The following is a 21,140-nucleotide window of genomic DNA, read 5'->3' as shown; positions in this document are numbered from 1 at the left end:
AGTTAACATGATGTAAGATTAAAAGAAAAACACTTATGTAAGAATAATAAGTAATATCAAACGACTTCTTTTAAAGAAAACACATCTCCGAAGCTATTGATATTTAACTATAATTTAAAGCATGAAAGTAAGTCAGAATGGCCGAGTGGTCTAAGGCGCCAGATTTAAGCTCTGGTTCTCGAAAGAGAGCGTGGGTTCGAACCCCACTTCTGACAAGGTATTGCTTTTACTAGTTAACATGATGTAAGATTAAAAGAAAAACACTTATGTAAGAATAATAAGTAATATCAAACGACTTCTTTTAAAGAAAACACATCTCTGAAGCTATTGATATTTAACTATAATTTAAAGAATGAAAGTAAGTCAGAATGGCCGAGTGGTCTAAGGCGCCAGGTTTAAGCTCTGGTTCTCGAAAGAGAGCGTGGGTTCGAACCCCACTTCTGACAATGTATTGCTTTTACTAGTTAACATGATGTAAGATTAAAAGAAAAACACTTATGAAAGAATAATAAGTAATATCAAACGACTTCTTTTAAAGAAAAACACATCTCCGAAACTATTGATATTTAACTATAATTTAAAGAATGAAAGTAAGTCAGAATGGCCGAGTGGTCTAAGGCGCCAGATTTAAGCTCTGGTTCTCGAAAGAGAGCGTGGGTTCGAACCCCACTTCTGACAAGGTATTGCTTTTACTAGTTAACATGATGTAAGATTAAAAGAAAAACACTTATGTAAGAATAATAAGTAATATCAAACGACTTCTTTTAAAGAAAACACATCTCCGAAGCTATTGATATTTAACTATAATTTAAAGAATGAAAGTAAGTCAGAATGGCCGAGTGGTCAAAGGCGCCAGATTTAAGCTCTGGTTCTCGAAAGAGAGCGTGGGTTCGAACCCCACTTCTGACAAGGTATTGCTTTTACTAGTTAACATGACGTAAGATTAAAAGAAAAACACTTATGAAAGAATAATAAGTAATATCAAACGGCTTCTTTTAAAGAAAACACATCTCCGAAGCTATTGATATTTAACTATAATTTAAAAAATAAAAGTAAGTCAGAATGGCCGAGTGGTCTAAGGCGCCAGATTTAAGCTCTGGTTCTCGAAAGAGAGCGTGGGTTCGAACCCCACTTCTGACAAGGTATTGCTTTTACTAGTTAACATGATGTAAGATTAAAAGAAAAACACTTATGTAAGAATAATAAGTAATATCAAACGACTTCTTTTAAGGAAAACACATCTCTGAAGCTATTGATATTTAACTATAATTTAAAGAATAAAAGTAAGTCAGAATGGCCGAGTGGTCTAAGGCGCCAGATTTAAGCTCTGGTTCTCGAAAGAGAGCGTGGGTTCGAACCCCACTTCTGACAAGGTATTGCTTTTACTAGTTAACATGATGTAAGATTAAAAGAAAAACACTTATGTAAGAATAATAAGTAATATCAAACGACTTCTTTTAAAGAAAACACATCTCCGAAGCTATTGATATTTAACTATAATTTAAAGAATGAAAGTAAGTCAGAATGGCCGAGTGGTCTAAGGCGCCAGATTTAAGCTCTGGTTCTCGAAAGAGAGCGTGGGTTCGAACCCCACTTCTGACAAGGTATTGCTTTTAGTAGTTAACATGATGTAAGATTAAAAGAAAAACACTTATGTAAGAATAATAAGTAATATCAAACGACTTCTTTTAAAGAAAACACATCTCCAAAGCTATTGATATTTAACTATAATTTAAAGAATAAAAGTAAGTCAGAATGGCCGAGTGGTCTAAGGCGCCAGATTTAAGCTCTGGTTCTCGAAAGAGAGCGTGGGTTCGATCCCCACTTCTGACAAGGTATTGCTTTTACTAGTGAACATGATGTAAGATTAAAAGAAAAACACTTATGTAAGAATAATAAGTAATATCAAACGACTTCTTTTAAAGAAAACACATCTCCGAAGCTATTGATATTTAACTATAATTTAAAGAATGAAAGTAAGTCAGAATGGCCGAGTGGTCAAAGGCGCCAGATTTAAGCTCTGGTTCTCGAAAGAGAGCGTGGGTTCGAACCCCACTTCTGACAAGGTATTGCTTTTACTAGTTAACATGACGTAAGATTAAAAGAAAAACACTTATGAAAGAATAATAAGTAATATCAAACGGCTTCTTTTAAAGAAAACACATCTCCGAAGCTATTGATATTTAACTATAATTTAAAAAATAAAAGTAAGTCAGAATGGCCGAGTGGTCTAAGGCGCCAGATTTAAGCTCTGGTTCTCGAAAGAGAGCGTGGGTTCGAACCCCACTTCTGACAAGGTATTGCTTTTACTAGTTAACATGATGTAAGATTAAAAGAAAAACACTTATGTAAGAATAATAAGTAATATCAAACGACTTCTTTTAAAGAAAACACATCTCCGAAGCTATTGATATTTAACTATAATTTAAAGAATGAAAGTAAGTCAGAATGGCCGAGTAGTCTAAGGCGCCAGATTTAAGCTCTGGTTCTCGAAAGAGAGCGTGGGTTCGAACCCCACTTCTGACAAGGTATTGCTTTTACTAGTTAACATGATGTAAGATTAAAAGAAAAACACTTATGTAAGAATAATAAGTAATATCAAACGACTTCTTTTAAAGAAAACACAACTCCGAAGCTATTGATATTTAACTATAATTTAAAGAATGAAAGTAAGTCAGAATGGCCGAGTGGTCTAAGGCGCCAGATTTAAGCTCTGGTTCTCGAAAGAGAGCGTGGGTTCGAACCCCACTTCTGACAAGGTATTGCTTTTACTAGTTAACATGATGTAAGATTAAAAGAAAAACACTTATGTAAGAATAATAAGTAATATCAAACGACTTCTTTTAAAGAAAACACATCTCTGAAGCTATTGATATTTAACTATAATTTAAAGAATGAAAGTAAGTCAGAATGGCCGAGTGGTCTAAGGCGCCAGATTTAAGCTCTGGTTCTCGAAAGAGAGCGTGGGTTCGAACCCCACTTCTGACAATGTATTGCTTTTACTAGTTAACATGATGTAAGATTAAAAGAAAAACACTTATGAAAGAATAATAAGTAATATCAAACGACTTCTTTTAAAGAAAACACATCTCCGAAACTAATGATATTTAACTATAATTTAAAGAATGAAAGTAAGTCAGAATGGCCGAGTGGTCTAAGGCGCCAGATTTAAGCTCTGGTTCTCGAAAGAGAGCGTGGGTTCGAACCCCACTTCTGACAAGGTATTGCTTTTACTAGTTAACATGATGTAAGATTAAAAGAAAAACAGTTATGTAAGAATAATAAGTAATATCAAACGACTTCTTTTAAAGAAAACACATCTCCGAAGCTATTGATATTTAACTATAATTTAAAGAATGAAAGTAAGTCAGAATGGCCGAGTGGTCAAAGGCGCCAGATTTAAGCTCTGGTTCTCGAAAGAGAGCGTGGGTTCGAACCCCACTTCTGACAAGGTATTGCTTTTACTAGTTAACATGACGTAAGATTAAAAGAAAAACACTTATGAAAGAATAATAAGTAATATCAAACGGCTTCTTTTAAAGAAAACACATCTCCGAAGCTATTGATATTTAACTATAATTTAAAAAATAAAAGTAAGTCAGAATGGCCGAGTGGTCTAAGGCGCCAGATTTAAGCTCTGGTTCTCGAAAGAGAGCGTGGGTTCGAACCCCACTTCTGACAAGGTATTGCTTTTACTAGTTAACATGATGTAAGATTAAAAGAAAAACACTTATGTAAGAATAATAAGTAATATCAAACGACTTCTTTTAAGGAAAACACATCTCTGAAGCTATTGATATTTAACTATAATTTAAAGAATAAAAGTAAGTCAGAATGGCCGAGTGGTCTAAGGCGCCAGATTTAAGCTCTGGTTCTCGAAAGAGAGCGTGGGTTCGAACCCCACTTCTGACAAGGTATTGCTTTTACTAGTTAACATGATGTAAGATTAAAAGAAAAACACTTATGTAAGAATAATAAGTAATATCAAACGACTTCTTTTAAAGAAAACACATCTCCGAAGCTATTGATATTTAACTATAATTTAAAGAATGAAAGTAAGTCAGAATGGCCGAGTGGTCTAAGGCGCCAGATTTAAGCTCTGGTTCTCGAAAGAGAGCGTGGGTTCGAACCCCACTTCTGACAAGGTATTGCTTTTAGTAGTTAACATGATGTAAGATTAAAAGAAAAACACTTATGTAAGAATAATAAGTAATATCAAACGACTTCTTTTAAAGAAAACACATCTCCAAAGCTATTGATATTTAACTATAATTTAAAGAATAAAAGTAAGTCAGAATGGCCGAGTGGTCTAAGGCGCCAGATTTAAGCTCTGGTTCTCGAAAGAGAGCGTGGGTTCGATCCCCACTTCTGACAAGGTATTGCTTTTACTAGTGAACATGATGTAAGATTAAAAGAAAAACACTTATGTAAGAATAATAAGTAATATCAAACGACTTCTTTTAAAGAAAACACATCTCCGAAGCTATTGATATTTAACTATAATTTAAAGAATGAAATTAAGTCAGAATGGCCGAGTGGTCTAAGGATCCAGATTTAAGCTCTGGTTCTCGAAAGAGAGCGTGGGTTCGAACCCCACTTCTGACAAGGTATTGCTTTTACTAGTTAACATGATGCAAGATTAAAAGAAAAACACTTATGTAAGAATAATAAGTAATATCAAACGACTTCTTTTAAAGAAAGCACATCTCTTAAGCTATTGATATTTAACTATAATTTAGAGAATAAAAGTAAGTCAGAATGGCCGAGTGGTCTAAGGAGCCAGATTTAAGCTCTGGTTCTCGAAAGAGAGCGTTGGTTCGAATCACTTCTGACAAGGTATTGCTTTTACTAGTTAACATGATGTTATATTAAAAGAAAAACACTTATGTAAGAATAATAAGTAATATCAAACGACTTCTTTTAAAGAAAACACATCTCCGAAGCTATTGATATTTAACTATAATTTAAAGAATGAAAGTAAGTCAGAATGGCCGAGTGGTCTAAGGCGCCAGATTTAAGCTCTGGTTCTCGAAAGAGAGCGTGGGTTCGAACCCCACTTCTGACAAGGTATTGCTTTTACTAGTTAACATGATGTAAGATTAAAAGAAAAACACTTATGTAAGAATAATAAGTAATATCAAACGACTTCTTTTAAAGAAAACACATCTCTGAAGCTATTGATATTTAACTATAATTTAAAGAATGAAAGTAAGTCAGAATGGCCGAGTGGTCTAAGGCGCCAGATTTAAGCTCTGGTTCTCGAAAGAGAGCGTGGGTTCGAACCCCACTTCTGACAATGTATTGCTTTTACTAGTTAACATGATGTAAGATTAAAAGAAAAACACTTATGAAAGAATAATAAGTAATATCAAACGACTTCTTTTAAAGAAAACACATCTCCGAAACTATTGATATTTAACTATAATTTAAAGAATGAAAGTAAGTCAGAATGGCCGAGTGGTCTAAGGCGCCAGATTTAAGCTCTGGTTCTCGAAAGAGAGCGTGGGTTCGAACCCCACTTCTGACAAGGTATTGCTTTTACTAGTTAACATGATGTAAGATTAAAAGAAAAACACTTATGTAAGAATAATAAGTAATATCAAACGACTTCTTTTAAGGAAAACACATCTCTGAAGCTATTGATATTTAACTATAATTTAAAGAATGAAAGTAAGTCAGAATGGCCGAGTGGTCTAAGGCGCCAGATTTAAGCTCTGGTTCTCGAAAGAGAGCGTGGGTTCGAACCCCACTTCTGACAAGGTATTGCTTTTACTAGTTAACATGATGTAAGATTAAAAGAAAAACACTTATGTAAGAATAATAAGTAATATCAAACGACTTCTTTTAAAGAAAACACATCTCCGAAGCTATTGATATTTAACTATAATTTAAAGAATGAAAGTAAGTCAGAATGGCCGAGTAGTCTAAGGCGCCAGATTTAAGCTCTGGTTCTCGAAAGAGAGCGTGGGTTCGAACCCCACTTCTGACAAGGTATTGCTTTTACTAGTTAACATGATGTAAGATTAAAAGAAAAACACTTATGTAAGAATAATAAGTAATATCAAACGACTTCTTTTAAAGAAAACACATCTCCGAAGCTATTGATATTTAACTATAATTTAAAAAATAAAAGTAAGTCAGAATGGCCGAGTGGTCTAAGGCGCCAGATTTAAGCTCTGGTTCTCGAAAGAGAGCGTGGGTTCGAACCCCACTTCTGACAAGGTATTGCTTTTACTAGTTAACATGATGTTAGATTAAAAGAAAAACACTTATGTAAGAATAATAAGTAATATCAAACGACTTCTTTTAAAGAAAACACATCTCCGAAGCTATTGATATTTAACTATAATTTAAAGAATGAAATTAAGTCAGAATGGCCGAGTGGTCTAAGGCGCCAGATTTAAGCTCTGGTTCTCGAAAGAGAGCGTGGGTTCGAACCCCACTTCTGACAATGTATTGCTTTTACTAGTTAACATGATGTAAGATTAAAAGAAAAACACTTATGAAAGAATAATAAGTAATATCAAACGACTTCTTTTAAAGAAAACACATCTCCGAAACTATTGATATTTAACTATAATTTAAAGAATGAAAGTAAGTCAGAATGGCCGAGTGGTCTAAGGCGCCAGATTTAAGCTCTGGTTCTCGAAAGAGAGCGTGGGTTCGAACCCCACTTCTGACAAGGTATTGCTTTTACTAGTTAACATGACGTAAGATTAAAAGAAAAACACTTATGAAAGAATAATAAGTAATATCAAACGGCTTCTTTTAAAGAAAACACATCTCCGAAGCTATTGATATTTAACTATAATTTAAAGAATGAAAGTAAGTCAGAATGGCCGAGTGGTCTAAGGCGCCAGATTTAAGCTCTGGTTCTCGAAAGAGAGCGTGGGTTCGAACCCCACTTCTGACAAGGTATTGCTTTTACTAGTTAACATGATGTAAGATTAAAAGAAAAACACTTTTGTAAGAATAATAAGTAATATCAAACGACTTCTTTTAAGGAAAACACATCTTCGAAGCTATTGATATTTAACTATAATTTAAAGAATAAAAGTAAGTCAAAATGGCCGAGTGGTCAAAGGCGCCAGATTTAAGCTCTGGTTCTCGAAAGAGAGCGTGGGTTCGAACCCCACTTCTGACAAGGTATTGCTTTTACTAGTTAACATGATGTAAGATTAAAAGAAAAACACTTATGTATGAATAATAAGTAATATCAAACGACTTCTTTTAAAGAAAACACATCTCCGAAGCTATTGATATTTAACTATAATTTAAAGAATGAAAGTAAGTCAGAATGGCCGAGTGGTCTAAGGCGCCAGATTTAAGCTCTGGTTCTCGAAAGAGAGCGTGGGTTCGAACCCCACTTCTGACAAGTTATTGCTTTTACTAGTTAACATGATGTAAGATTAAAAGAAAAACACTTATGTAAGAATAATAAGTAATATCAAACGACTTCTTTTAAAGAAAACACATCTCCGAAGCTATTGTTATTAAACTATAATTTAAAGAATGAAAGTAAGTCAGAATGGCCGAGTGGTCAAAGGCGCCAGATTTAAGCTCTGGTTCTCGAAAGAGAGCGTGGGATCGAACCCTACTTCTGACAAGGTATTGCTTTTACTAGTTAACATGACGTAAGATTAAAAGAAAAACTCTTATGAAAGAATAATAAGTAATATCAAACGGCTTCTTTTAAAGAAAACACATCTCCGAAGCTATTGATATTTAACTATAATTTAAAGAATGAAAGTAAGTCAGAATGGCCGAGTGGTCTAAGGCGCCAGATTTAAGCTCTGGTTCTCGAAAGAGAGCGTGGGTTCGAACCCCACTTTTGACAAGGTATTGCTTTTACTAGTTAACATGATGTAAGATTAAAAGAAAAACACTTTTGTAAGAATAATAAGTAATATCAAACGACTTCTTTTAAGGAAAACACATCTTCGAAGCTATTGATATTTAACTATAATTTAAAGAATAAAAGTAAGTCAAAATGGCCGAGTGGTCAAAGGCGCCAGATTTAAGCTCTGGTTCTCGAAAGAGAGCGTGGGTTCGAACCCCACTTCTGACAAGGTATTGCTTTTACTAGTTAACATGATGTAAGATTAAAAGAAAAACACTTATGTATGAATAATAAGTAATATCAAACGACTTCTTTTAAAGAAAACACATCTCCGAAGCTATTGATATTTAACTATAATTTAAAGAATGAAAGTAAGTCAGAATGGCCGAGTGGTCTAAGGCGCCAGATTTAAGCTCTGGTTCTCGAAAGAGAGCGTGGGTTCGAACCCCACTTCTGACAAGGTATTGCTTTTACTAGTTAACATGATGTAAGATTAAAAGAAAAACACTTATGTAAGAATAATAAGTAATATCAAACGACTTCTTTTAAAGAAAACACATCTCCGAAGCTATTGATATTAAACTATAATTTAAAGAATGAAAGTAAGTCAGAATGGCCGAGTGGTCAAAGGCGCCAGATTTAAGCTCTGGTTCTCGAAAGAGAGCGTGGGATCGAACCCCACTTCTGACAAGGTATTGCTTTTACTAGTTAACATGACGTAAGATTAAAAGAAAAACTCTTATGAAAGAATAATAAGTAATATCAAACGGCTTCTTTTAAAGAAAACACATCTCCGAAGCTATTGATATTTAACTATAATTTAAAGAATGAAAGTAAGTCAGAATGGCCGAGTGGTCTAAGGCGCCAGATTTAAGCTCTGGTTCTCGAAAGAGAGCGTGGGTTCGAACCCCACTTCTGACAAGGTATTGCTTTTACTAGTTAACATGATGTAAGATTAAAAGAAAAACACTTTTGTAAGAATAATAAGTAATATCAAACGACTTCTTTTAAGGAAAACACATCTTCGAAGCTATTGATATTTAACTATAATTTAAAGAATAAAAGTAAGTCAAAATGGCCGAGTGGTCAAAGGCGCCAGATTTAAGCTCTGGTTCTCGAAAGAGAGCGTGGGTTCGAACCCCACTTCTGACAAGGTATTGCTTTTACTAGTTAACATGACGTAAGATTAAAAGAAAAACACTTATGAAAGAATAATAAGTAATATCAAACGGCTTCTTTTAAAGAAAACACATCTCCGAAGCTATTGATATTTAACTATAATTTAAAGAATGAAAGTAAGTCAGAATGGCCGAGTGGTCTAAGGCGCCAGATTTAAGCTCTGGTTCTCGAAAGAGAGCGTGGGTTCGAACCCCACTTCTGACAAGGTATTGCTTTTACTAGTTAACATGATGTAAGATTAAAAGAAAAACACTTTTGTAAGAATAATAAGTAATATCAAACGACTTCTTTTAAGGAAAACACATCTTCGAAGCTATTGATATTTAACTATAATTTAAAGAATAAAAGTAAGTCAAAATGGCCGAGTGGTCAAAGGCGCCAGATTTAAGCTCTGGTTCTCGAAAGAGAGCGTGGGTTCGAACCCCACTTCTGACAAGGTATTGCTTTTACTAGTTAACATGATGTAAGATTAAAAGAAAAACACTTATGTATGAATAATAAGTAATATCAAACGACTTCTTTTAAAGAAAACACATCTCCGAAGCTATTGATATTTAACTATAATTTAAAGAATGAAAGTAAGTCAGAATGGCCGAGTGGTCTAAGGCGCCAGATTTAAGCTCTGGTTCTCGAAAGAGAGCGTGGGTTCGAACCCCACTTCTGACAAGGTATTGCTTTTACTAGTTAACATGATGTAAGATTAAAAGAAAAACACTTATGTAAGAATAATAAGTAATATCAAACGACTTCTTTTAAAGAAAACACATCTCCGAAGCTATTGATATTTAACTATAATTTAAAGAATGAAAGTAAGTCAGAATGGCCGAGTGGTCAAAGGCGCCAGATTTAAGCTCTGGTTCTCGAAAGAGAGCGTGGGTTCGAACCCCACTTCTGACAAGGTATTGCTTTTACTAGTTAACATGATGTAAGATTAAAAGAAAAACACTTATGTATGAATAATAAGTAATATCAAACGACTTCTTTTAAAGAAAACACATCTCCGAAGCTATTGATATTTAACTATAATTTAAAGAATGAAAGTAAGTCAGAATGGCCGAGTGGTCTAAGGCGCCAGACTTAAGCTCTGGTTCTCGAAAGAGAGCGTGGATTCGAACCCCACTTCTGACAAGGTATTGCTTTTACTAGTTAACATGATGTAAGATTAAAAGAAAAACACTTATGTAAGAATAATAAGTAATATCAAACGACTTCTTTTAAAGAAAACACATCTCCGAAGCTATTGATATTTAACTATAATTTAAAGAATGAAAGTAAGTCAGAATGGCCGAGTGGTCAAAGGCGCCAGATTTAAGCTCTGGTTCTCGAAAGAGAGCGTGGGTTCGAACCCCACTTCTGACAAGGTATTGCTTTTACTAGTTAACATGACGTAAGATTAAAAGAAAAACACTTATGAAAGAATAATAAGTAATATCAAACGGCTTCTTTTAAAGAAAACACATCTCCGAAGCTATTGATATTTAACTATAATTTAAAGAATGAAAGTAAGTCAGAATGGCCGAGTGGTCTAAGGCGCCAGATTTAAGCTCTGGTTCTCGAAAGAGAGCGTGGGTTCGAACCCCACTTCTGACAAGGTATTGCTTTTACTAGTTAACATGATGTAAGATTAAAAGAAAAAGACTTATGTAAGAATAATAAGTAATATCAAATGACTTCATTTAAAGAAAACACATCTCCGAAGCTATTGATATTTAACTATAATTTAAAGAATAAAAGTAAGTCAGAATGGCCGAGTGGTCTAAGGCGCCAGATTTAAGCTCTGGTTCTCGAAAGAGAGCGTGGGTTCGAACCCCACTTCTGACAAGGTATTGCTTTTACTAGTTAGCATGATGTAAGATTAAAAAAAAAACACTTATGTAAGAATAATAAGTAATATCAAACGACTTCTTTTAAGGAAAACACATCTCTGAAGCTATTGATATTTAACTATAATTTAAAGAATAAAAGTAAGTCAGAATGGCCGAGTGGTCTAAGGCGCCAGATTTAAGCTCTGGTTCTCGAAAGAGAGCGTGGGTTCGAACCCCACTTCTGACAAGGTATTGCATTTACTAGTTAACATGATGTAAGATTAAAAGAAAAACACTTATGTAAGAATAATAAGTAATATCAAACGACTTCTTTTAAAGAAAACACATCTCCGAAGCTATTGATATTTAACTATAATTTAAAGAATGAAAGTAAGTCAGAATGGCCGAGTGGTCTAAGGCGCCAGATTTAAGCTCTGGTTCTCGAAAGAGAGCGTGGGTTCGAACCCCACTTCTGACAAGGTATTGCTTTTACTAGTTAACATGATGTAAGATTAAAAGAAAAACACTTATGTAAGAATAATAAGTAATATCAAACGACTTCTTTTAAAGAAAACACATCTCTGAAGCTATTGATATTTAACTATAATTTAAAGAATAAAAGTAAGTCAGAGTGGCCGAGTGGTCAAAGGCGCCAGATTTAAGCTCTGGTTCTCGAAAGAGAGCGTGGATTCGAACCCCACTTCTGACAAGGTATTGCTTTTACTAGTTAACATGACGTAAGATTAAAAGAAAAACACTTATGGAAGAATAATAAGTAATATCAAACGGCTTCTTTTAAAGAAAACACATCTCCGAAGCTATTGATATTTAACTATAATTTAAAGAATGAAAGTAAGTCAGAATGGCCGAGTGGTCTAAGGCGCCAGATTTAAGCTCTGGTTCTCGAAAGAGAACGTGGGTTCGAACCCCACTTCCGACAAGGTATTGCTTTTACTAGTTAACATGATGTAAGATTAAAAGAAAAACACTTTTGTAACAATAATAAGTAATATCAAACGACTTCTTTTAAGGAAAACACATCTTCGAAGCTATTGATATTTAGCTATAATTTAAAGAATAAAAGTAAGTCAGAATGGCCGAGTGGTCAAAGGCGCCAGATTTAAACTCTGGTTCTCGAAAGAGAGCGTGGGTTCGAACCCCACTTCTGACAAGGTATTGCTTTTACTAGTTAACATGATGTAAGATTAAAAGAAAAACACTTATGTATGAATAATAAGTAATATCAAACGACTTCTTTTAAAGGAAACACATCTCCGAAGCTATTGATATTTAACTATAATTTAAAGAATAAAAGTAAGTCAGAATGGCCGAGTGGTCTAAGGCGCCAGATTTAAGCTCTGGTTCTCGAAAGAGAGCGTGGGTTCGAACCCCACTTCTGACAAGGTATTGCTTTTACTAGTTAACATGATGTAAGATTAAAAGAAAAACACTTATGTAAGAATAATAAGTAATATCAAACGACTTCTTTTAAAGAAAACACATCTCCGAAGCTATTGATATTTAACTATAATTTAAAGAATGAAAGTAAGTCAGAATGGCCGAGTGGTCAAAGGCGCCAGATTTAAGCTCTGGTTCTCGAAAGAGAGCGTGGGTTCGAACCCCACTTCTGACAAGGTATTGCTTTTACTAGTTAACATGATGTAAGATTAAAAGAAAAACACTTATGTATGAATAATAAGTAATATCAAACGACTTCTTTTAAAGAAAACACATCTCCGAAGCTATTGATATTTAACTATAATTTAAAGAATGAAAGTAAGTCAGAATGGCCGAGTGGTCTAAGGCGCCAGACTTAAGCTCTGGTTCTCGAAAGAGAGCGTGGATTCGAACCCCACTTCTGACAAGGTATTGCTTTTACTAGTTAACATGATGTAAGATTAAAAGAAAAACACTTATGTAAGAATAATAAGTAATATCAAACGACTTCTTTTAAAGAAAACACATCTCCGAAGCTATTGATATTTAACTATAATTTAAAGAATGAAAGTAAGTCAGAATGGCCGAGTGGTCAAAGGCGCCAGATTTAAGCTCTGGTTCTCGAAAGAGAGCGTGGGTTCGAACCCCACTTCTGACAAGGTATTGCTTTTACTAGTTAACATGACGTAAGATTAAAAGAAAAACACTTATGAAAGAATAATAAGTAATATCAAACGGCTTCTTTTAAAGAAAACACATCTCCGAAGCTATTGATATTTAACTATAATTTAAAGAATGAAAGTAAGTCAGAATGGCCGAGTGGTCTAAGGCGCCAGATTTAAGCTCTGGTTCTCGAAAGAGAGCGTGGGTTCGAACCCCACTTCTGACAAGGTATTGCTTTTACTAGTTAACATGATGTAAGATTAAAAGAAAAAGACTTATGTAAGAATAATAAGTAATATCAAATGACTTCATTTAAAGAAAACACATCTCCGAAGCTATTGATATTTAACTATAATTTAAAGAATAAAAGTAAGTCAGAATGGCCGAGTGGTCTAAGGCGCCAGATTTAAGCTCTGGTTCTCGAAAGAGAGCGTGGGTTCGAACCCCACTTCTGACAAGGTATTGCTTTTACTAGTTAACATGATGTAAGATTAAAAAAAAAACACTTATGTAAGAATAATAAGTAATATCAAACGACTTCTTTTAAGGAAAACACATCTCTGAAGCTATTGATATTTAACTATAATTTAAAGAATAAAAGTAAGTCAGAATGGCCGAGTGGTCTAAGGCGCCAGATTTAAGCTCTGGTTCTCGAAAGAGAGCGTGGGTTCGAACCCCACTTCTGACAAGGTATTGCATTTACTAGTTAACATGATGTAAGATTAAAAGAAAAACACTTATGTAAGAATAATAAGTAATATCAAACGACTTCTTTTAAAGAAAACACATCTCCGAAGCTATTGATATTTAACTATAATTTAAAGAATGAAAGTAAGTCAGAATGGCCGAGTGGTCTAAGGCGCCAGATTTAAGCTCTGGTTCTCGAAAGAGAGCGTGGGTTCGAACCCCACTTCTGACAAGGTATTGCTTTTACTAGTTAACATGATGTAAGATTAAAAGAAAAACACTTATGTAAGAATAATAAGTAATATCAAACGACTTCTTTTAAAGAAAACACATCTCTGAAGCTATTGATATTTAACTATAATTTAAAGAATAAAAGTAAGTCAGAGTGGCCGAGTGGTCAAAGGCGCCAGATTTAAGCTCTGGTTCTCGAAAGAGAGCGTGGATTCGAACCCCACTTCTGACAAGGTATTGCTTTTACTAGTTAACATGACGTAAGATTAAAAGAAAAACACTTATGGAAGAATAATAAGTAATATCAAACGGCTTCTTTTAAAGAAAACACATCTCCGAAGCTATTGATATTTAACTATAATTTAAAGAATGAAAGTAAGTCAGAATGGCCGAGTGGTCTAAGGCGCCAGATTTAAGCTCTGGTTCTCGAAAGAGAACGTGGGTTCGAACCCCACTTCCGACAAGGTATTGCTTTTACTAGTTAACATGATGTAAGATTAAAAGAAAAACACTTTTGTAACAATAATAAGTAATATCAAACGACTTCTTTTAAGGAAAACACATCTTCGAAGCTATTGATATTTAGCTATAATTTAAAGAATAAAAGTAAGTCAGAATGGCCGAGTGGTCAAAGGCGCCAGATTTAAACTCTGGTTCTCGAAAGAGAGCGTGGGTTCGAACCCCACTTCTGACAAGGTATTGCTTTTACTAGTTAACATGATGTAAGATTAAAAGAAAAACACTTATGTATGAATAATAAGTAATATCAAACGACTTCTTTTAAAGGAAACACATCTCCGAAGCTATTGATATTTAACTATAATTTAAAGAATAAAAGTAAGTCAGAATGGCCGAGTGGTCTAAGGCGCCAGATTTAAGCTCTGGTTCTCGAAAGAGAGCGTGGGTTCGAACCCCACTTCTGACAAGGTATTGCTTTTACTAGTTAACATGATGTAAGATTAAAAGAAAAACACTTATGTAAGAATATTAAGTAATATCAAACGACTTCTTTTAAAGAAAACACATCTCCGAAGCTATTGATATTTAACTATAATTTAAAGAATAAAAGTAAGTCAGAATGGCCGTGTGGTCTAAGGCGCCAGATTTAAGCTCTGGTTCTCGAAAGAGAGCGTGGGTTCGAACCCCACTTCTGACAATGTATTGCTTTTACTAGTTAACATGATGTAAGATTAAAAGAAAAAGACTTATGTAAGAATAATAAGTAATATCAAATGACTTCTTTTAAAGAAAACACATCTCCGAAGCTATTGATATTTAACTATAATTTAAAGAATAAAAGTAAGTCAGAATGGCCGAGTGGTCTAAGGCGCCAGATTTAAGCTCTGGTTCTCGAAAGAGAGCGTGGGTTCGAACCCCACTTCTGACAAGGTATTGCTTTTACTAGTGAACATGATGTAAGATTAAAAGAAAAACACTTATGTAAGAATAATAAGTAATATCAAACGACTTCTTTTAAAGAAAACATATCTCCGAAGCTATTGATATTTAACTATAATTTAAAGAATGAAATTAAGTCAGAATGGCCGAGTGGTCTAAGGCGCCAGATTTAAGCTATGGTTCTCGAAAGAGAGCGTGGGTTCGAACCCCACTTATGACAAGGTATTGCTTTTACTAGTTAACATGATGCAAGATTAAAAGAAAAACACTTATGTAAGAATAATAAGTAATATTAAACGACTTCTTTTAAAGAAAGCACATCTCTGAAGCTATTGATATTTAACTATAATTTAGAGAATAAAAGTAAGTCAGAATGGCCGAGTGGTCTAAGGAGCCAGATTTAAGCTCTGGTTCTCAAAAGAGAGCGTGGGTTCGAACCCCACTTCTGACAAGGTATTGCTTTTACTAGTTAACATGATGTAAGATTAAAAGAAAAACACTTATGTAAGAATAATAAGTAATATCAAACGACTTCTTTTAAAGAAAACACATCTCCGAAGCTATTGATATTTTACTATAATTTAAAGAACGAAAGTAAGTCAGAATGGCCGAGTGGTCTAAGGCGCCAGATTTAAGCTCTGGTTCTCGAAAGAGAGCGTGGGTTCGAACCCCACTTCTGACAAGGTATTGCTTTTACTAGTTAACATGATGTAAGATTAAAAGAAAAACACTTATGTAAGAATTATAAGTAATATCAAACGACTTCTTTTAAAGAAAACACATCTCCGAAGCTATTGATATTTAACTATAATTTAAAGAATAAAAGTAAGTCAGAATGGCCGAGTGGTCAAAGGCGCCAGATTTAAGCTCTGGTTCTCGAAAGAGAGCGTGGGTTCGAACCCCACTTCTGACAAGGTTTTGCTTTTACTAGTTAACATGATGTTAGATTAAAAGAAAAACACTTATGTAAGAATAATAAGAAATATCAAACCACTTCTTTTAAAGAAAACACATCTCCGAAGCTATTGATATTTAACTATAATTTAAAGAATGAAAGTAAGTCAGAATGGCCGAGTGGTCTAAGGCGCCAGATTTAAGCTCTGGTTCTCGAAAGAGAGCGTGGGTTCGAACCCCACTTCTGACAAGGTATTGCTTTTACTAGTTAACATGATGTAAGATTAAAAGAAAAACACTTATGTAAGAATAATAAGTAATATCAAACGACTTCTTTTAAAGAAAACACATCTCTGAAGCTATTGATATTTAACTATAATTTAAAGAATAAAAGTAAGTCAGAGTGGCCGAGTGGTCAAAGGCGCCAGATTTAAGCTCTGGTTCTCGAAAGAGAGCGTGGATTCGAACCCCACTTCTGACAAGGTATTGCTTTTACTAGTTAACATGACGTAAGATTAAAAGAAAAACACTTATGGAAGAATAATAAGTAATATCAAACGGCTTCTTTTAAAGAAAACACATCTCCGAAGCTATTGATATTTAACTATAATTTAAAGAATGAAAGTAAGTCAGAATGGCCGAGTGGTCTAAGGCGCCAGATTTAATCTCTGGTTCTCGAAAGAGAACGTGGGTTCGAACCCCACTTCCGACAAGGTATTGCTTTTACTAGTTAACATGATGTAAGATTAAAAGAAAAACACTTTTGTAACAATAATAAGTAATATCAAACGACTTCTTTTAAGGAAAACACATCTTCGAAGCTATTGATATTTAGCTATAATTTAAAGAATAAAAGTAAGTCAGAATGGCCGAGTGGTCAAAGGCGCCAGATTTAAACTCTGGTTCTCGAAAGAGAGCGTGGGTTCGAACCCCACTTCTGACAAGGTATTGCTTTTACTAGTTAACATGATGTAAGATTAAAAGAAAAACACTTATGTATGAATAATAAGTAATATCAAACGACTTCTTTTAAAGGAAACACATCTCCGAAGCTATTGATATTTAACTATAATTTAAAGAATAAAAGTAAGTCAGAATGGCCGAGTGGTCTAAGGCGCCAGATTTAAGCTCTGGTTCTCGAAAGAGAGCGTGGGTTCGAACCCCACTTCTGACAAGGTATTGCTTTTACTAGTTAACATGATGTAAGATTAAAAGAAAAACACTTATGTAAGAATATTAAGTAATATCAAACGACTTCTTTTAAAGAAAACACATCTCCGAAGCTATTGATATTTAACTATAATTTAAAGAATAAAAGTAAGTCAGAATGGCCGTGTGGTCTAAGGCGCCAGATTTAAGCTCTGGTTCTCGAAAGAGAGCGTGGGTTCGAACCCCACTTCTGACAATGTATTGCTTTTACTAGTTAACATGATGTAAGATTAAAAGAAAAAGACTTATGTAAGAATAATAAGTAATATCAAATGACTTCTTTTAAAGAAAACACATCTCCGAAGCTATTGATATTTAACTATAATTTAAAGAATAAAAGTAAGTCAGAATGGCCGAGTGGTCTAAGGCGCCAGATTTAAGCTCTGGTTCTCGAAAGAGAGCGTGGGTTCGAACCCCACTTCTGACAAGGTATTGCTTTTACTAGTGAACATGATGTAAGATTAAAAGAAAAACACTTATGTAAGAATAATAAGTAATATCAAACGACTTCTTTTAAAGAAAACATATCTCCGAAGCTATTGATATTTAACTATAATTTAAAGAATGAAATTAAGTCAGAATGGCCGAGTGGTCTAAGGCGCCAGATTTAAGCTATGGTTCTCGAAAGAGAGCGTGGGTTCGAACCCCACTTCTGACAAGGTATTGCTTTTACTAGTTAACATGATGCAAGATTAAAAGAAAAACACTTATGTAAGAATAATAAGTAATATTAAACGACTTCTTTTAAAGAAAGCACATCTCTGAAGCTATTGATATTTAACTATAATTTAGAGAATAAAAGTAAGTCAGAATGGCCGAGTGGTCTAAGGAGCCAGATTTAAGCTCTGGTTCTCAAAAGAGAGCGTGGGTTCGAACCCCACTTCTGACAAGGTATTGCTTTTACTAGTTAACATGATGTAAGATTAAAAGAAAAACACTTATGTAAGAATAATAAGTAATATCAAACGACTTCTTTTAAAGAAAACACATCTCCGAAGCTATTGATATTTTACTATAATTTAAAGAATGAAAGTAAGTCAGAATGGCCGAGTGGTCTAAGGCGCCAGATTTAAGCTCTGGTTCTCGAAAGAGAGCGTGGGTTCGAACCCCACTTCTGACAAGGTATTGCTTTTACTAGTTAACATGATGTAAGATTAAAAGAAAAACACTTATGTAAGAATTATAAGTAATATCAAACGACTTCTTTTAAAGAAAACACATCTCCGAAGCTATTGATATTTAACTATAATTTAAAGAATAAAAGTAAGTCAGAATGGCCGAGTGGTCAAAGGCGCCAGATTTAAGCTCTGGTTCTCGAAAGAGAGCGTGGGTTCGAACCCCACTTCTGACAAGGTTTTGCTTTTACTAGTTAACATGATGTTAGATTAAAAGAAAAACACTTATGTAAGAATAATAAGAAATATCAAACCACTTCTTTTAAAGAAAACACATCTCCGAAGCTATTGATATTTAACTATAATTTAAAGAATAAAAGTAAGTCAGAATGGCCGAGTGGTCTAAGGCGCCAGATTTAAGCTCTGGTTCTCGAAAGAGAGCGTGGGTTCGAACCCCTTATTCTGACAAGGTATTGCTTTTACTAGTTAACATGATGTAAGATTAAAAGAAAAACACTTATGTAAGAATAATAAGTAATATCAAACGACTTCTTTTAAAGAAAACACATATCTGAAACTATTGATATTTAACTATAATTTAAAGAATGAAAGTAAGTCAGAATGGCCGAGTGGTCTAAGGCGCCAGATTTAAGCTCTGGTTCTCGAAAGAGAGCGTGGGTTCGAACCCCACTTCTGACAAGGTATTGCTTTTACTAGTTAACATGATGTATGATTAAAAGAAAAACACTTATGTAAGAATAATAAGTAATATCAAACGACTTCTTTTAAAGAAAACACATATCTGAAACTATTGATATTTAACTATAATTTAAAGAATGAAAGTAAGTCAGAATGGCCGAGTGGTCTAAGGCGCCAGATTTAAGCTCTGGTTCTCGAAAGAGAGCGTGGGTTCGAACCCCACTTCTGACAAGGTATTGCTGTTACTAGTTAACATGATGTAAGATTAAAAGAAAAACACTTATGTATGAATAATAAGTAATATCAAACGACTTCTTTTAAAGAAAACACATCTCCGAAGCTATTGATATTTAACTATAATTTAAAGAATAAAAGTAAGTCAGAATGGCCGAGTGGTCTAAGGCGCCAGATTTAAGCTCTGGTTCTCGAAAGAGAGCGTGGGTTCGAACCCCACTTCTGACAAGGTTTTGCTTTTACTAGTTAACATGATGTTAGATTAAAAGAAAAACACTTATGTAAGAATAATAAGTAATATCAAACGACTTCTTTTAAAGAAAACACATCTCCGAAGCTATTGATATTTAACTATAATTTAAAGAATAAAAGTAAGTCAGAATGGCCGAGTGGTCTAAGGCGCCAGATTTAAGCTCTGGTTCTCGAAAGAGAGCGTGGGTTCAAACCCCACTTCTGACAAGGTATTGCTTTTACTAGTTAACATGATGTAAGATTAAAAGAAAAACACTTATGTAAGAATAATAAGTAATATCAAACGACTTCTTTTAAAGAAAACACATATCTGAAACTATTGATATTTAACTATAATTTAAAGAATGAAAGTAAGTCAGAATGGCCGAGTGGTCTAAGGCGCCAGATTTAAGCTCTGGTTCTCGAAAGAGAGCGTGGGTTCGAACCCCACTTCTGACAAGGTATTGCTTTTACTAGTTAACATGATGTTAGATTAAAAGAAAAACACTTATGTAAGAATAATAAGTAATATCAAACGACTTCTTTTAAAGAAAACACATCTCCGAAGCTATTGATATTTAACTATAATTTAAAGAATAAAAGTAAGTCAGAATGGCCGAGTGGTCTAAGGCGCCAGATTTAAGCTCTGGTTCTCGAAAGAGAGCGTGGGTTCGAACCCCACTTCTGACAAGGTATTGCTTTTACTAGTTAACATGATGTAAGATTAAAAGAAAAACACTTTTGTAAGAATAATAAGTAATATCAAACGACTTCTTTTAAAGAAAGCACATCTCTGAAGCTATTGATATTTAACTATAATTTAAAGAATAAAAGTAAGTCAGAATGGCCGAGTGGTCTAAGGCGCCAGATTTAAGCTCTGGTTCTCGCAAGAGAGCGTTGGTTCGAACCCCACTTCTGACAACGTATTGCTTTTACTAGTTAACATCAGTTAGTTACATTCTACATGCTACATCAACTAGTTACATGCTTTTACTAGTTAACAAAAGTAAGTCAGAATGGCCGAGTGGTCTAAGGAGCCAGATTTAAGCTCTGTTTCTCGAAAGAGAGCGTGGGTTCGAACCCCACTTCTGACAAGGTATTGCTTTTATTCAGGGCTAAAGAGAATAGAAGGGCTGGTTCACGCCTTTGAAGTATCTCTTGCCGCGCCGATCCTCCGACGTCACTCTAGTAACGTCACTTTGGCGCAAAGCTCACACTTTTACTTCAAGAAGGGAGCGTTTGGCCTTACTAGCTCTAACTAATATTGGATCATTTCTTTTTGCGAGATATTCTAAGACATTCGTTATTTTCTATAATGACTTTCCTCAGTTTTTGCAGTGAATTTACAAGAATTTAAAACTATTATCGAAATGCCAGTTTGCGCGATTGCAACTTGCAAAAATTCTGATATAAAAACAAAAGGAAAAAGTATAATTTTTCGCGTGTTCCCTAAAGTAAATGAACAACTATGTAAAGAATGGATTCCGAAATGACACAGTTAATATAAAACAGCAATAC

At 34.4% G+C, this 21,140-nt stretch overlaps 1 protein-coding gene and 60 non-coding genes across 62 annotated transcripts in view; 60 read left to right on the top strand and 1 right to left on the bottom strand.

The window, feature by feature from the left end:
• The window catches only part of LOC107444341 (uncharacterized), a 246,621-nt gene that overhangs the window by 153,632 nt on the left and 71,849 nt on the right, over positions 1-21,140 (bottom strand). The window lies entirely within an intron of this gene.
• TRNAL-UAA (transfer RNA leucine (anticodon UAA)) lies at positions 132-215 on the top strand. The gene has a single exon. It is a non-coding gene; the product is annotated as a tRNA-Leu (tRNA).
• On the top strand, positions 595-678 carry TRNAL-UAA (transfer RNA leucine (anticodon UAA)). Its single transcript has one exon. It is a non-coding gene; the product is annotated as a tRNA-Leu (tRNA).
• On the top strand, positions 826-909 carry TRNAL-UAA (transfer RNA leucine (anticodon UAA)). The gene has a single exon. It is a non-coding gene; the product is annotated as a tRNA-Leu (tRNA).
• Positions 1,057-1,140, top strand: TRNAL-UAA (transfer RNA leucine (anticodon UAA)). The gene has a single exon. It is a non-coding gene; the product is annotated as a tRNA-Leu (tRNA).
• TRNAL-UAA (transfer RNA leucine (anticodon UAA)) lies at positions 1,288-1,371 on the top strand. Its single transcript has one exon. It is a non-coding gene; the product is annotated as a tRNA-Leu (tRNA).
• Positions 1,519-1,602, top strand: TRNAL-UAA (transfer RNA leucine (anticodon UAA)). Its single transcript has one exon. It is a non-coding gene; the product is annotated as a tRNA-Leu (tRNA).
• On the top strand, positions 1,750-1,833 carry TRNAL-UAA (transfer RNA leucine (anticodon UAA)). Its single transcript has one exon. It is a non-coding gene; the product is annotated as a tRNA-Leu (tRNA).
• Positions 1,981-2,064, top strand: TRNAL-UAA (transfer RNA leucine (anticodon UAA)). Its single transcript has one exon. It is a non-coding gene; the product is annotated as a tRNA-Leu (tRNA).
• TRNAL-UAA (transfer RNA leucine (anticodon UAA)) lies at positions 2,212-2,295 on the top strand. The gene has a single exon. It is a non-coding gene; the product is annotated as a tRNA-Leu (tRNA).
• TRNAL-UAA (transfer RNA leucine (anticodon UAA)) lies at positions 2,674-2,757 on the top strand. The gene has a single exon. It is a non-coding gene; the product is annotated as a tRNA-Leu (tRNA).
• TRNAL-UAA (transfer RNA leucine (anticodon UAA)) lies at positions 2,905-2,988 on the top strand. Its single transcript has one exon. It is a non-coding gene; the product is annotated as a tRNA-Leu (tRNA).
• Positions 3,136-3,219, top strand: TRNAL-UAA (transfer RNA leucine (anticodon UAA)). The gene has a single exon. It is a non-coding gene; the product is annotated as a tRNA-Leu (tRNA).
• On the top strand, positions 3,367-3,450 carry TRNAL-UAA (transfer RNA leucine (anticodon UAA)). Its single transcript has one exon. It is a non-coding gene; the product is annotated as a tRNA-Leu (tRNA).
• On the top strand, positions 3,598-3,681 carry TRNAL-UAA (transfer RNA leucine (anticodon UAA)). Its single transcript has one exon. It is a non-coding gene; the product is annotated as a tRNA-Leu (tRNA).
• TRNAL-UAA (transfer RNA leucine (anticodon UAA)) lies at positions 3,829-3,912 on the top strand. Its single transcript has one exon. It is a non-coding gene; the product is annotated as a tRNA-Leu (tRNA).
• TRNAL-UAA (transfer RNA leucine (anticodon UAA)) lies at positions 4,060-4,143 on the top strand. Its single transcript has one exon. It is a non-coding gene; the product is annotated as a tRNA-Leu (tRNA).
• TRNAL-UAA (transfer RNA leucine (anticodon UAA)) lies at positions 4,291-4,374 on the top strand. Its single transcript has one exon. It is a non-coding gene; the product is annotated as a tRNA-Leu (tRNA).
• On the top strand, positions 4,982-5,065 carry TRNAL-UAA (transfer RNA leucine (anticodon UAA)). The gene has a single exon. It is a non-coding gene; the product is annotated as a tRNA-Leu (tRNA).
• Positions 5,213-5,296, top strand: TRNAL-UAA (transfer RNA leucine (anticodon UAA)). The gene has a single exon. It is a non-coding gene; the product is annotated as a tRNA-Leu (tRNA).
• On the top strand, positions 5,444-5,527 carry TRNAL-UAA (transfer RNA leucine (anticodon UAA)). The gene has a single exon. It is a non-coding gene; the product is annotated as a tRNA-Leu (tRNA).
• On the top strand, positions 5,675-5,758 carry TRNAL-UAA (transfer RNA leucine (anticodon UAA)). Its single transcript has one exon. It is a non-coding gene; the product is annotated as a tRNA-Leu (tRNA).
• Positions 6,137-6,220, top strand: TRNAL-UAA (transfer RNA leucine (anticodon UAA)). Its single transcript has one exon. It is a non-coding gene; the product is annotated as a tRNA-Leu (tRNA).
• On the top strand, positions 6,368-6,451 carry TRNAL-UAA (transfer RNA leucine (anticodon UAA)). The gene has a single exon. It is a non-coding gene; the product is annotated as a tRNA-Leu (tRNA).
• Positions 6,599-6,682, top strand: TRNAL-UAA (transfer RNA leucine (anticodon UAA)). The gene has a single exon. It is a non-coding gene; the product is annotated as a tRNA-Leu (tRNA).
• On the top strand, positions 6,830-6,913 carry TRNAL-UAA (transfer RNA leucine (anticodon UAA)). The gene has a single exon. It is a non-coding gene; the product is annotated as a tRNA-Leu (tRNA).
• On the top strand, positions 7,292-7,375 carry TRNAL-UAA (transfer RNA leucine (anticodon UAA)). Its single transcript has one exon. It is a non-coding gene; the product is annotated as a tRNA-Leu (tRNA).
• Positions 8,216-8,299, top strand: TRNAL-UAA (transfer RNA leucine (anticodon UAA)). Its single transcript has one exon. It is a non-coding gene; the product is annotated as a tRNA-Leu (tRNA).
• On the top strand, positions 8,678-8,761 carry TRNAL-UAA (transfer RNA leucine (anticodon UAA)). Its single transcript has one exon. It is a non-coding gene; the product is annotated as a tRNA-Leu (tRNA).
• On the top strand, positions 9,140-9,223 carry TRNAL-UAA (transfer RNA leucine (anticodon UAA)). The gene has a single exon. It is a non-coding gene; the product is annotated as a tRNA-Leu (tRNA).
• Positions 9,602-9,685, top strand: TRNAL-UAA (transfer RNA leucine (anticodon UAA)). Its single transcript has one exon. It is a non-coding gene; the product is annotated as a tRNA-Leu (tRNA).
• On the top strand, positions 9,833-9,916 carry TRNAL-UAA (transfer RNA leucine (anticodon UAA)). Its single transcript has one exon. It is a non-coding gene; the product is annotated as a tRNA-Leu (tRNA).
• Positions 10,295-10,378, top strand: TRNAL-UAA (transfer RNA leucine (anticodon UAA)). Its single transcript has one exon. It is a non-coding gene; the product is annotated as a tRNA-Leu (tRNA).
• Positions 10,526-10,609, top strand: TRNAL-UAA (transfer RNA leucine (anticodon UAA)). The gene has a single exon. It is a non-coding gene; the product is annotated as a tRNA-Leu (tRNA).
• Positions 10,757-10,840, top strand: TRNAL-UAA (transfer RNA leucine (anticodon UAA)). Its single transcript has one exon. It is a non-coding gene; the product is annotated as a tRNA-Leu (tRNA).
• TRNAL-UAA (transfer RNA leucine (anticodon UAA)) lies at positions 10,988-11,071 on the top strand. Its single transcript has one exon. It is a non-coding gene; the product is annotated as a tRNA-Leu (tRNA).
• On the top strand, positions 11,219-11,302 carry TRNAL-UAA (transfer RNA leucine (anticodon UAA)). The gene has a single exon. It is a non-coding gene; the product is annotated as a tRNA-Leu (tRNA).
• TRNAL-UAA (transfer RNA leucine (anticodon UAA)) lies at positions 11,912-11,995 on the top strand. Its single transcript has one exon. It is a non-coding gene; the product is annotated as a tRNA-Leu (tRNA).
• On the top strand, positions 12,143-12,226 carry TRNAL-UAA (transfer RNA leucine (anticodon UAA)). Its single transcript has one exon. It is a non-coding gene; the product is annotated as a tRNA-Leu (tRNA).
• On the top strand, positions 12,374-12,457 carry TRNAL-UAA (transfer RNA leucine (anticodon UAA)). Its single transcript has one exon. It is a non-coding gene; the product is annotated as a tRNA-Leu (tRNA).
• TRNAL-UAA (transfer RNA leucine (anticodon UAA)) lies at positions 12,836-12,919 on the top strand. The gene has a single exon. It is a non-coding gene; the product is annotated as a tRNA-Leu (tRNA).
• On the top strand, positions 13,067-13,150 carry TRNAL-UAA (transfer RNA leucine (anticodon UAA)). Its single transcript has one exon. It is a non-coding gene; the product is annotated as a tRNA-Leu (tRNA).
• On the top strand, positions 13,298-13,381 carry TRNAL-UAA (transfer RNA leucine (anticodon UAA)). The gene has a single exon. It is a non-coding gene; the product is annotated as a tRNA-Leu (tRNA).
• On the top strand, positions 13,529-13,612 carry TRNAL-UAA (transfer RNA leucine (anticodon UAA)). Its single transcript has one exon. It is a non-coding gene; the product is annotated as a tRNA-Leu (tRNA).
• Positions 13,760-13,843, top strand: TRNAL-UAA (transfer RNA leucine (anticodon UAA)). The gene has a single exon. It is a non-coding gene; the product is annotated as a tRNA-Leu (tRNA).
• Positions 14,453-14,536, top strand: TRNAL-UAA (transfer RNA leucine (anticodon UAA)). Its single transcript has one exon. It is a non-coding gene; the product is annotated as a tRNA-Leu (tRNA).
• Positions 14,684-14,767, top strand: TRNAL-UAA (transfer RNA leucine (anticodon UAA)). Its single transcript has one exon. It is a non-coding gene; the product is annotated as a tRNA-Leu (tRNA).
• On the top strand, positions 15,146-15,229 carry TRNAL-UAA (transfer RNA leucine (anticodon UAA)). The gene has a single exon. It is a non-coding gene; the product is annotated as a tRNA-Leu (tRNA).
• Positions 15,839-15,922, top strand: TRNAL-UAA (transfer RNA leucine (anticodon UAA)). The gene has a single exon. It is a non-coding gene; the product is annotated as a tRNA-Leu (tRNA).
• Positions 16,070-16,153, top strand: TRNAL-UAA (transfer RNA leucine (anticodon UAA)). The gene has a single exon. It is a non-coding gene; the product is annotated as a tRNA-Leu (tRNA).
• Positions 16,301-16,384, top strand: TRNAL-UAA (transfer RNA leucine (anticodon UAA)). Its single transcript has one exon. It is a non-coding gene; the product is annotated as a tRNA-Leu (tRNA).
• TRNAL-UAA (transfer RNA leucine (anticodon UAA)) lies at positions 16,994-17,077 on the top strand. The gene has a single exon. It is a non-coding gene; the product is annotated as a tRNA-Leu (tRNA).
• On the top strand, positions 17,225-17,308 carry TRNAL-UAA (transfer RNA leucine (anticodon UAA)). Its single transcript has one exon. It is a non-coding gene; the product is annotated as a tRNA-Leu (tRNA).
• Positions 17,687-17,770, top strand: TRNAL-UAA (transfer RNA leucine (anticodon UAA)). Its single transcript has one exon. It is a non-coding gene; the product is annotated as a tRNA-Leu (tRNA).
• TRNAL-UAA (transfer RNA leucine (anticodon UAA)) lies at positions 18,380-18,463 on the top strand. Its single transcript has one exon. It is a non-coding gene; the product is annotated as a tRNA-Leu (tRNA).
• Positions 18,611-18,694, top strand: TRNAL-UAA (transfer RNA leucine (anticodon UAA)). The gene has a single exon. It is a non-coding gene; the product is annotated as a tRNA-Leu (tRNA).
• Positions 19,074-19,157, top strand: TRNAL-UAA (transfer RNA leucine (anticodon UAA)). The gene has a single exon. It is a non-coding gene; the product is annotated as a tRNA-Leu (tRNA).
• TRNAL-UAA (transfer RNA leucine (anticodon UAA)) lies at positions 19,305-19,388 on the top strand. The gene has a single exon. It is a non-coding gene; the product is annotated as a tRNA-Leu (tRNA).
• Positions 19,536-19,619, top strand: TRNAL-UAA (transfer RNA leucine (anticodon UAA)). Its single transcript has one exon. It is a non-coding gene; the product is annotated as a tRNA-Leu (tRNA).
• Positions 19,998-20,081, top strand: TRNAL-UAA (transfer RNA leucine (anticodon UAA)). The gene has a single exon. It is a non-coding gene; the product is annotated as a tRNA-Leu (tRNA).
• TRNAL-UAA (transfer RNA leucine (anticodon UAA)) lies at positions 20,229-20,312 on the top strand. The gene has a single exon. It is a non-coding gene; the product is annotated as a tRNA-Leu (tRNA).

The sequence above is a fragment of the Parasteatoda tepidariorum genome, chromosome 4 (assembly GCF_982258835.1).
Source record: "Parasteatoda tepidariorum strain Cologne lab strain chromosome 4, Ptep-v5.0, whole genome shotgun sequence".
Classification (NCBI taxonomy): domain Eukaryota; kingdom Metazoa; phylum Arthropoda; class Arachnida; order Araneae; family Theridiidae; genus Parasteatoda; species Parasteatoda tepidariorum.
The sequence above is the reverse complement of the archived record's forward strand: the minus strand, read 5'-3'. Positions and strand labels throughout refer to the sequence as shown.